Source organism: Xenopus tropicalis, chromosome 7, assembly GCF_000004195.4.
Source record: "Xenopus tropicalis strain Nigerian chromosome 7, UCB_Xtro_10.0, whole genome shotgun sequence".
NCBI lineage: Eukaryota > Metazoa > Chordata > Amphibia > Anura > Pipidae > Xenopus > Xenopus tropicalis.
Genome location: NC_030683.2, coordinates 2040726 through 2053378, shown reverse-complemented (window position 1 = coordinate 2053378; position 12653 = coordinate 2040726). Strand labels below are relative to the sequence as shown.

The following is a 12653-nucleotide window of genomic DNA, read 5'->3' as shown; positions in this document are numbered from 1 at the left end:
ACAGTTACTGTGTGTATAGGATATGGGGGTTACACTGTGCCTATATATTATACAGTTACTGTGTGTATAGGATATGGGGGTTACACTGTGCCTATATATTATACAGTTACTGTGTGTATAGGATATGGGGGTTACACTGTGCCTATATATTATACAGTTACTGTGTGTATAGGATATGGGGGTTACACTGTGCCTATATATTATACAGTTACTGTGTGTATAGGATATGGGGGTTACGCCTATATATTATACAGTTACTGTGTGTATAGGATATGGGGGTTACACTGTGCCTATATATTATACAGTTACTGTGTGTATAGGATATGGGGGTTACACTGTGCCTATATATTATACAGTTACTGTGTGTATAGGATATGGGGGTTACGCCTATATATTATACAGTTACTGTGTGTATAGGATATGGGGGTTACACTGTGCCTATATATTATACAGTTACTGTGTGTATAGGATATGGGGGTTACACTGTGCCTATTATTTACTACAGTTACTGTGTGTATAGGATATGGGGGTTACACTGTGCCTATATATTATAGTGTACAGTTACTGTGTGTATAGGATATGGGGGTTACACTGTATATATTATACAGTTACTGTGTGTATAGGATAGGGGGGTTACACTGTGCCTATATATTATACAGTTACTGTGTGTATAGGATATGGGGGTTACACTGTGCATATATATTATACAGTTACTGTGTGTATAGGATATGGGGGTTACACCTATATATTATACAGTTACTGTGTGTATAGGATATGGGGGTTACACTATATTATACAGTTACTGTGTGTATAGGATATGGGGGTTACAGTGTGTATAGGATATGGGGGCCTATATATTATACAGTTACTGTGTGTATAGGATATGGGGGTTACACTGTGCCTATATATTATACAGTTACTGTGTGTATAGGATATGGGGGTTACACTGTGCCTATAATATTATACAGTTACTGTGTGTATAGGATATGGGGGTTACACCGTGCCTATATATTATACACTGTGTGTATAGGATATGGGGGTTACTGTGTGTATTGGATATTGGGGTTACACTGTGCCTATATATTATACAGTTACTGTGTGTATAGGATATGGGGGTTACACTGTGCCTATGGAGACAGGACTAGATGGAGACAAGATGGAGACAGTAGGGCAAGATGGAGACAGTAGGGCAGGATGGGGACAGAAGGGCAAGATGGAGCCAGTAGGGCAAGATGGAGACAGTAGGGTAAGAATGAGACAGTAGGGCAGGATGGGGACAGAAGGGCAAGATGGAGCCAGTAGGGTAAGAATGAGACAGTAGGACAAGATGAAGCCAGTAGGGCAAGATGGAAACAGTAGGAAAAGATGGAGCTAGTAGGGCAAGATGGAGCCAGTAGGACAAGATGGGGACAGTAGGGCAAGATGGAGCCAGTAGGACAAGATGGAGACTGTAGAGCAAGATGAAGACAGTAGAGCAAGATGGAGAGAGTAGAGCAAGATGGAGACAGAAGGGCAAGATGGAGCCAGTAGGGCAAGATGGAGACAGTAGGGTAAGAATGAGACAGTAGGACAGATGGAGCCAGTAGGGAAAGATGGAAACAGTAGGGCAAGATGGAGACAGTAGGACAAGATGGAGACAGTAGGGCAAGATGGAGCAGTAGGACAAGATGGAGACAGTAGGGCAAGATGGAGCCAGTAGGACAAGATGGAGACAGTAGAGCAAGATGGAGCCAGTAGGGTAAGATGAGACAGTAGGACAAGATGAAGCAGTAGGGCAAGATGGAAACAGTAGGAAAAGATGGAGCTAGTAGGGCAAGATGGAGCCAGTAGGACAAGATGGGGACAGTAGGGCAAGATGGAGACAGTAGGGCAGGATGGGGACAGAAGGGCAAGATGGAGCCAGTAGGGCAAGATGGAGACAGTAGGGTAAGAATGAGACAGTAGGACAGATGGAGCCAGTAGGGAAAGATGGAAACAGTAGGGCAAGATGGAGACAGTAGGACAAGATGGAGACAGTAGGGCAAGATGGAGCCAGTAGGACAAGATGGAGACAGTAGGGCAAGATGGAGCCAGTAGGACAAGATGGAGACAGTAGAGCAAGATGGAGCCAGTAGGGTAAGAATGAGACAGTAGGACAAGATGAAGCCAGTAGGGCAAGATGGAAACAGTAGGAAAAGATGGAGCTAGTAGGCAAGATGGAGCCAGTAGGACAAGATGGGGACAGTAGGGCAAGATGGAGCCAGTAGGACAAGATGGAGACTGTAGAGCAGATGAAGACAGTAGAGCAAGATGGAGAGAGTAGAGCAAGATGGAGACAGTAGAGCAAGATGGAGACAGTAGGGTAAGATGGAGACAGTAGGGCAAGATGGAGACAGTAGGGCAAGATGGAGACAGTAGAGCAAGATGCGAGACAGTAGGGCAAGATGGAGACAGTAGGGCAAGTTGGGGACAGTAAGGCAAGATGGAGACAGTAGGGCAAGATGGAAGACAGTAGGGCAAGATGGAGACAGTAGGACAAGATGGAGACAGTAAGGCAAGATGGAGACAGTAGAGCAAGATGGAGACAGTAGGGCAAGATGAGACAGTAGGGCAAGATGGAGACAGTAGGGAACGGTGGAGACAGTAGGGCAAGTTGGGGACAGTAAGGCAAGATGGAGACAGTAGGGCAAAGATGGAGACAGTAGGAGAAGATGGAGACAATAGGACAAGATGGAGACAGTAGGGCAAGATTGAGACAGTAGGAGAACAGGACAAGATGGAGACAGTAGGGCAAGATGGAGACAGTAGGGACAGATGGAGAGGGCAAGATGGAGAATGTAGGACAAGATGGAGACAGTAGGGCAAGATGGAGACAGTAGAGTGAGATGGAGACAGTAGAGCAAGATGGAGACAGTAGAGCAAGATGGAGACAGTAGGACAAGATGGAGACAGTAGGGCAAGATGGAGACAGTAGGACAAGATGGAGACAGTAGGGCAAGATGGAGAATGTAGGACAAGATGGAGACAGTAGGGCAAGATGGAGACAGTAGAGTAAGATGGAGACAGTAGAGCAAGATGGAGACAGTAGGGCAAGATGGAGACAGTAGGGCAAGATGGAGACAGTAGGGCAAGATGGAGACAGTAGGGCAAGATGGAGACAGTAGGGCAAGATGGAGACAGTAGAGTAAGATGGAGACAGTAGGGCAAGATGGAGACAGTATTGCAAGAAGATAAGAGCACAGTGAGTGAGACAGATGTACTTGATATAACCCAACCCAGAGGCCTTTCTTGTAGATGAAATAGAAGTCCCTGCACCCCAGACATCTAAAGGCTTAGAGTTTAAGTTCAGCTACAGAGACAAACCTACTTTATATGAAGGGTCCCCTAAAGAAATGAGCGGAGGAGATGCCGGGGGAGAGATTAAAGTGCCGCACAACAGCCGAGGGCCCTGTCTCTAATATTCTCTGCAGCTTCTCTAATAATGTGTGAGTGATGTCTCATATCCCCCCCCCTCCTTCCCTGAAATAACCGTCCCCCCGGGCTCAGAATATGTTGAGAGGAATTGTGTTTAAAGGTAATTTAGCTTTGGGATCTCTTTATTTTATTTCCCTGATTCTTTTCTTTTCAGCAGTTTCCTTTCATTTGAGCAGCGCAACCCCCAGGCGCCCAAATCCTCCATTCTCCTTATTGTATTTCATTTGGTCTCAGCCCCTTTAGTGCTGGTTTAACTGCAAATTGGGGACTTCTACCGACTGGTTATAGTGTAACCCCCATATCCTATATGCACTGTAACCCCAATACCCTATACACACAGTAACTGTATAATATATAGGCACAGTGTAACCCCCATATCCTATACACACAGTAACTGTATAATATATAGGCACAGTGTAACCCCCATATCCTATACACACAGTAACTGTATAATATATAGGCACGTAACCCCATATCCTATACACACAGTAACTGTAAATAATATATAGGCGTAACCCCATATCCTATAACACACAGTAACTGTATAATATATAGGCACAGTGTAACCCCATATCCTATACACACAGTAACTGTATAATATATAGCGTAACCCCCATATCCTATACACACTGTAACCCCCATATCCTATACACACAGTAACTGTATAATATATAGGCACAGTGTAACCCCCATATCCTATACACACAGTAACTGTATAATATATAGGCACAGCGTAACCCCCATATCCTATACACACAGTACTGTATAATATAAGGCATAAGTGTAACCCCATATCCTAATACACACAGTAACTGTATAATATATAGGCACAGTGTAACCCCCATATCCTATACACACAGTAACTGTATAATATATAGGCACAGCGTAACCCCATATCCTATACACACAGTAACTGTATAATATATAGGCACAGTGTAACCCCCATATCCTATACACACAGTAACTGTAATAATATATTAGGCCGTACCCCATATCCTATACACACAGTAACTGTAATAATATATAGGCACGTGTAACCCCATACTATACACACAGTAACTGTATAATATATAGGCACAGTGTAACCCCATATCCTATACACACAGTAACTGTATAAATATATAGGCACAGTGTAACCCCCATATCCTATACACACAGTAACTGCATAATATATAGGCAGCGGTGTAACCCCAATTCCTATACACACAGTAACTGTATAATATATAGGCACAGTGTAACCCCCATATCCTATACACACAGTAACTGTATAATATATAGGCACAGTGTAACCCATATCCTATACACACAGTAACTGTATAATATATAGGCACAGTGTAACCCCCATATCCTATACACACAGTAACTGTATAATATATAGGCGTAACCCCCATATCTATACACACAGTAACTGTATAATATATAGGCACGGTGTAACCCCCATATCCTATACACACAGTAACTGTATAATATATAGGCACAGTGTAACCCCCATATCCTATACACACAGTAACTGTATAATATATAGCACCGGCGTAACCCCATATCCTATACACACAGTAACTGTATAATATATAGACACAGTGTAAACCCCCATATCCTATACACACAGTAACTGTATAATATATAGGCACAGTGTAACCCCATATCCTATACACACAGTAACTGTAATAATATATAAGGCACAGTGTAACCCCCATATCCTATACACACAGTAACTGTATAATATATAGGCGTAACCCCCATATCCTATACACACAGTAACTGTATAATATATAGGCGTAAACCCCCATATCCTATACACACAGTAACTGTATAATATATAGGCGTAACCCCCATATCCTATACACACAGTAACTGTATAATATATAGGCACCTAGTGTAACCCCCCATATCCTATACACACAGTAACTGCATAATATATAGGCACGGGTGTAACCCCCATATCCTATACACACAGTAACTGTATAATATATAGGCACAGTGTAAACCCCCATATCCTATACCCAGTAAGTATAATATCATAGGCGTAACCCCCATATCCTATACACACAGTAACTGTATAATATATAGGCACAGTGTAACCCCCATATCCTATACACACAGTAACTGTATAATATATGGGCACGGTGTAACCCCCATATCCTATACACACAGTAACTGCATAATATATAGGCACGGTGTAACCCCTATCCTATACACACAGGTAACTGTATAATATAGGCAGCAGGACACAACGGTGTAACCCCATATCCTATACACACAGTAACTGTATAATATATAGCAAGTGTAACCCCCATATCCTATACACACAAGTAACTGTATAATATATATGGCACAGTGTAACCCCCTATATCCTATACACACAGTAACTGTATAATATATAGGCGTAACCCCCATACCAATAACACAGTAACTGTATACAATATAGGCACAGTGTACCCATATCCTATACACACAGTAATGTATAATATTATAGGCGTAACCCCCATATCCTATACACACAGTAACTGTATATATATAGGCGTAAACCCCATATCCTATACACACAGTAACTGTATAATGATAATAGGCGTAACCCCATATCCTATACACACAGTAACTGTATAATATATAGGCACAGTGTAACCCCCATATCCTATACACACAGTAACTGTATAATATATAGGCGTAACCCCCATATCCTATACACACAGTAACTGTCATATATATAGGCACAGTGTAACCCCCATTATCCTATACACACAGTAACTGTATAATATATAGGCACAGTGTAACCCCATATCCTATACACACAGTAACTGTATAATATATAGGCACGGTGTAACCCCATATCTATACACACAGTAACTGTATAATATATAGGCACAGTGTAACCCCCATATCCTATACACACAGTAACTGTATAATATATAGGCAGTGTAACCCCCATATCCTATACACACAGTAACTGTATAATATATAGGCGTAACGCCCATATCTATTACACACAGTAACTGTATAATATATAGGCACAGTGTAACCCCCATATCCTATACACACAGTAACTGTATAATATATAGGCAACCCCCATATCCTATACACACAGTAACTGTATAATATATAGGCGTAACCCCCATATCCTATACACACAGTAACTGTATAATATATAGGCACAGTGAACCCCCATATCCTATACACACAGTAACTGTATAATATATAGGCACGGCGTAACCCCCATATCCTATACACACAGTAACTGTATAATATATAGGCACAGTGTAACCCCCATATCCTATACACACAGTAACTGTATAATATATAGGTGTAACCCCCATATCCTATACACACAGTAACTGTATAATATATAGGCACAGTGTAACCCCCATATCCTATACACACAGTAACTGTATAATATATAGGCGTAACCCCCATATCCTATACACACAGTAACTGTATAATATATATGTTTTACAGTACTTTTCCCCATATTCAGGGACACATTTCTCGGCTGTGTATATTTGCCAATTGTTTTGCTGAATACAAATTGTTTTACACACCGCTCCCCCCTATTATCCCCACTCACGCACTAAATAAAGAGATTATTGGCTGATATACACACACTGTACCATTCGGCATGATGTACGTGAGTCATTCCATTGTATAGAGCTGTAACCAGGCAGCGCGGGAACGGATTCTGCCCATTTGGAGCCCCCATACCCAGCGGCTGTGACAGTGAATGACAAATCCCATGGGATTGGGCGAGCTCAGGATAAACGATTCCTATAGACATCCCATGGTTTGATAGTCGCTGCTGGAGTGAGAAATTAAAGCAAAGGTGATCATTTTCCCAGTGATAACCCTTCCCTTTGGCGTCTCCCCTGAATCATATTCACAGTGAAATGATATGAGTGATAAAACTACTTACCCTGGGATTTGTGCAACAAACAGAAAGAATCAAACTCATTCTCTTTTCACTGAATTCATCACCCGACTGTACATACCATTCAGTCACGCTGGGTTTATCCTACTGTACATACCATTCAGTCACGCTGGGTTTATCCTACTGTACATACCATTCAGTCACGCTGGGTTTATCCTACTGTACATACCATTCAGTCACGCTGGGTTTATCCTACTGTACATACCATTCTCTTATATTGGGTTTATCCTCCTGTACATACCATTCTCTTACATTGGGTTTATCCTACTGTACATACCATTCTCTTACAATGGGTTTATCCTACTGTACATACCATTCTCTTACATTGGGTTTATCCAACTGTACATAACATTCTCTTACATTGGGTTTATCCTACTGTACATTATATTCTCTTACATTGGGTTTATCCTACTTTACATACCATTCTCTTACATTGGGTTTATCCTACTGTACATAATATTCTCTTACATTGGGTTTATCCTACTGTACATACCATTCTCTTACATTGGGTTTATCCTCCTGTACATAATATTATCTTACATTGGGTTTATCCTACCGTACATAACATTTTCTTATATTGGGTTTATCCTACTGTACATAAGATTCTCTTACATTGGGTTTATCCTACTGTACATAACATTCTCTTACATTGGGTTTATCCTACTGTACATACCATTCTCTTACATTGGGTTTATCCTCCTGTACATAATATTCTCTTACATTGAGTTTATCTTACTGTACTTAACATTCTCTTACATTGGGTTTATCCTACTGTACATAACATTCTCTTACATTGGGTTTATCCTACTGTACATAACATTCTCTTACATTGGGTTTATCCTCCTGTACATAATATTCTCTTACATTGAGTTTATCGTACTGTACATAACATTCTCTTACATTGGGTTTATCCTCCTGTACATAATATTCTCTTACATTGGGTTTATCCTACTGTACATAACATTCTCTTACATTGGGTTTATCTTACTGTACATAACATTCTCTTACATTGGGTTTATCCTACTGTACATAACATTCTCTTACATTGGGTTTATCTTACTGTACATAACATTCTCTTACATTGGGTTTATCCTACTGTACATAACATTCTCTTACATTGGGTTTATCTTACTGTACATACCATTCTCTTACATTGGGTCTATCCTCCTGTACATAACATTCTCTTACATTGGGTTTATCCTCCTGTACATAACATTCTCTTACATTGGGTTTATCCTCCTGTTCATAACATTCTCTTTCATTGGGTTTATCCTACTGTACATACCATTCTCTTACATTGGGTTTATCCAACTGTACATAACATTCTCTTACATTGGGTTGATCCTCCTGTACATAACATTCTCTTACATTGGGTTTATCCTACTGTACATTATATTCTCTTACATTGGGTTTATCCTACTGTACATACCATTCTCTTACATTGGGTTTATCCTCCTGTACATTATATTCTCTTACATTGGGTTTATCCTACTGTACATACCATTCTCTTACATTGGGTTTATCCTCCTGTACATTATATTCTCTTACATTGGGTTTATCCTACTGTACATACCATTCTCTTACATTGGGTTTATCCTCCTGTACATTATATTCTCTTACATTGGGTTTATCCTACTGTACATACCATTCTCTTACATTGGGTTTATCCTCCTGTACATAACATTCTCTTACATTGGGTTTATCCTCCTGTACATAACACTCTCTTACATTTGGTTTATCCTCCTGTTCATAACATTCTCTTACATTGGGTTTATCCTACTATATATAACATTCTCTTACATTGGGTTTATCCTCCTGTACATACCATTCTCTTACATTGGGTTTATCCTACTGTACATACCATTCTCTTATATTGGGTTTATACTCCTGTACATAACATTCTCTTACATTGGGTTTATCCTACTGTACATACCATTCTCTTACATTGGGTTTTTCCTTCTGTACATACCAGTCTCTTACATTGGGTTTATCCTACTGTACATAACATTCTCTTACATTGGGTTTATCCAACTGTACATAACATTCTCTTACATTGGGTTTATCCTACTTTACATACAATTCTTTTATATTGGGTTTATACTCCTGTACATACCATTCTCTTACATTGGGTTTATCCTACTGTACATACCATTCTCTTACATTGGGTTTATCCTACTGTACATATCATTCTCTTATACAGTATTGGGTTTATCCTCCTGTACATAACATTCTCTTACATTGGGTTTATCCTACTGTACATTATATTCTCTTACATTGGGTTTATCCTACTGTACATACCATTCTCTTACATTGGGTTTATCCTCCTGTACATTATATTCTCTTACAGTGGGTTTATCCTACTGTACATACCATTCTCTTACATTGGGTTTATCCTCCTGTACATAACATTCTCTTACATTGGGTTTATCCTACTGTACATACCAGTCTCTTACATTGGGTTTATCCTACCGTACATAACATTCTCTTACATTGGGTTTATCCTACTGTATATAAGATTCTCTTACATTGGGTTTATCCTACTGTACATACCATTCTCTTACATTGGGTTTATCCTACTGTACATAACATTCTCTTACATTGGGTTTATCCTAATGTACATAACATTCTCTTACATTGGGTTTATCCTCATGTACATACCATTCTCTTACATTGGGTTTATCCTACTGTACATAACATTTTCTTACATTGTGTTTATCCTACTGTACATAACATTCTCTTACATTGGGTTTATCCTCCTGTACATAACAGTCTCTTATATTGGGTTATACTCCTGTACATACCATTCTCTTACATTGGGTTTATCCTCCTGTACATAATATTCTCTTACATTTGGTTTATCCTCCTGTACATAATATTCTCTTACATTGGGTTTATCCTCCTGTACATAACAGTCTCTTATATTGGGTTTATCCTACTGTACATAACATTCTCTTACATTGGGTTTATCCTACTGTACATAACATTCTCTTACATTGGGTTTATCCTCCTGTACATAATATTCTCTTACATTGGGTTTATCCTCCTGTACATAACAGTCTCTTATATTGGGTTTATCCTACTGTACATAACATTCTCTTACATTGGGTTTATCCTACTGTACATAACATTCTCTTACATTGGGTTTATCCTCCTGTACATAACATTCTCTTACATTGGGTTTATCCTACTGTACATAACATTCTCTTACATTGGGTTTATCCTACTGTACATACCATTCTCTTACATTGGGTTTATCCTACTGTACATAACATTCTCTTACATTGGGTTTATCCTCCTGTACATAACATTCTCTTACATTGGGTTTATCCTCCTGTACATAACATTCTCTTACATTGGGTTTATCCTACTGTACATAACATTATGCATTACCACGCCTATTTATTACCCCTCGATTACCCAGTAATTTACCAGTGGGCAGTATTTTGCCGGCGGTTACCCTTACAATACAGCTCTGTGCAGTGATTACAGTAAATGAGTGAAACAATATGGCGCTGGAGCGGGGATTTATTACGCTTTAAGATTCCGTCCGTTAATACTCTGGAAATAAATTCCTGGCGCCAAACATCCCATAATTCCCTTCCTCCCGCGTATGTGGGCGCAGATGTGTCTGATAGTGAAGTCCGGCACAATAAATCTCTCTAATATAATTTACACTCCTTGAAACAAGATAAAATAACTTGTCGTTGGAGATTTATAGTAAATTGCGCGGTGAAGCCTCCGTGTTTGGGGCCAACTCGCCGATAGAATGAGATGTTGTACAGGATTTTCCCTCATCTCCTGGGCTTACACTACAGGGGGTTCGGGGACCTATAGTGAGATGGCAAATCCCCTCTTCCTACCCCCCCACTTACCCCTCAGCATTAGGTGCCAGGTAGGGAATGATATTAATCCATTTCTAATCCATTGTCTGGCGCCAGAGGGAATTAATTCGTATTTTCCTTTGCTAATGAGCCCCTTAATGTCGCTGTTCCACAGCCAACACGTGTAACTAACCTGGCGCTTTGTGCTAATGACTCCGCGGAGACACGTGGCCACTCATGGTGGGATCTCCAAATTGCTAAGGATAATGGGGCTCCGTGCCTGGCGTCTTAATAAGCAGCGGCCATTATAAGTGCATTTTATTATTCAGAGTCTCGTGTATACATGATGGATTGTTTGCCATTTATTATAATGGAACAGGATTCATTCTTCTTATCATCTTCCCACACCTTAACGTGCGGGGCAGTGTTATTTATATATGTGGGATAATGTACCCCCTACTGTAAGTGATAAGGATATTAGCAGTCACTGAGGGGTTCTGTGCCCATATAAAGGCACAAGGCTGCAGGCTGAGTTATACAGGGAACTCTGAGTATCACTCATGTATTATAAGGGATAATGTACCCCCTACTGTAAATGATAAGGATATTAGCAGTCACTGAGGGGTTCTGTGCCCCCCATATAAGGCACAAGGCTGCAGGCTGAGTTATACAGGGAACTCTGAGTATCACTCATGTATTATAAGGGATAATGTACCCCCTACTGTAAATGATAAGGATATTAGCAGTCACTGAGGGGTTCTGTGCCCCCCATATAAAGGCACAAGGCTGCAGGCTGAGTTATACAGGGAACTCTGAGTATCACTCATGTATTTATAAGGGATACTGTACCCCCTACTGTAAATGATAAGGATATTAGCAGTCACTGAGGGGTTCTGTGCCCCCCATATAAAGGCACAAGGCTGCAGGCTGAGTTATACAGGGAACTCTGAGTATCACTCATGTATTATAAGGGATAATGTACCCCCTACTGTAAATGATAAGGATATTAGCAGTCACTGAGGGGTTCTGTGCCCCCCATATAAAGGCACAATGCTGCAGGCTGAGTTATACAGGGAACTCTGAGTATCACTCATGTATTATAAGGGATAATGTACCCCCTACTGTAAATGATAAGGATATTAGCAGTCACTGAGGGGTTCTGTGCCCCCCATATAAAGGCACAAGGCTGCAGGCTGAGTTATACAGGGAACTCTGAGTATCACTCATGTATTATAAGGGTAATGTACCCCCTACTGTAAATGATAAGGATATTAGCAGTCACTGAGGGGTTCTGTGCCCCCCATATAAAGGCACAAGGCTGCAGGCTGAGTTATACAGGGAACTCTGAGTATCACTCATGTATTATAAGGGATAATGTACCCCCTACTGTAAATGATAAGGATATTAGCAGTCACTGAGGGGTTCTGTGCCCCCCATATAAAGGCACAAGGCTGCAGGCT

The 12653-nt window shown here is 40.4% G+C and overlaps 1 protein-coding gene across 1 annotated transcript in view; it reads left to right on the top strand.

Moving 5' to 3' along the window:
- Positions 1-12653, top strand: part of sorcs3 (sortilin-related VPS10 domain containing receptor 3) — a 225124-nt gene that overhangs the window by 16957 nt on the left and 195514 nt on the right. The window lies entirely within an intron of this gene.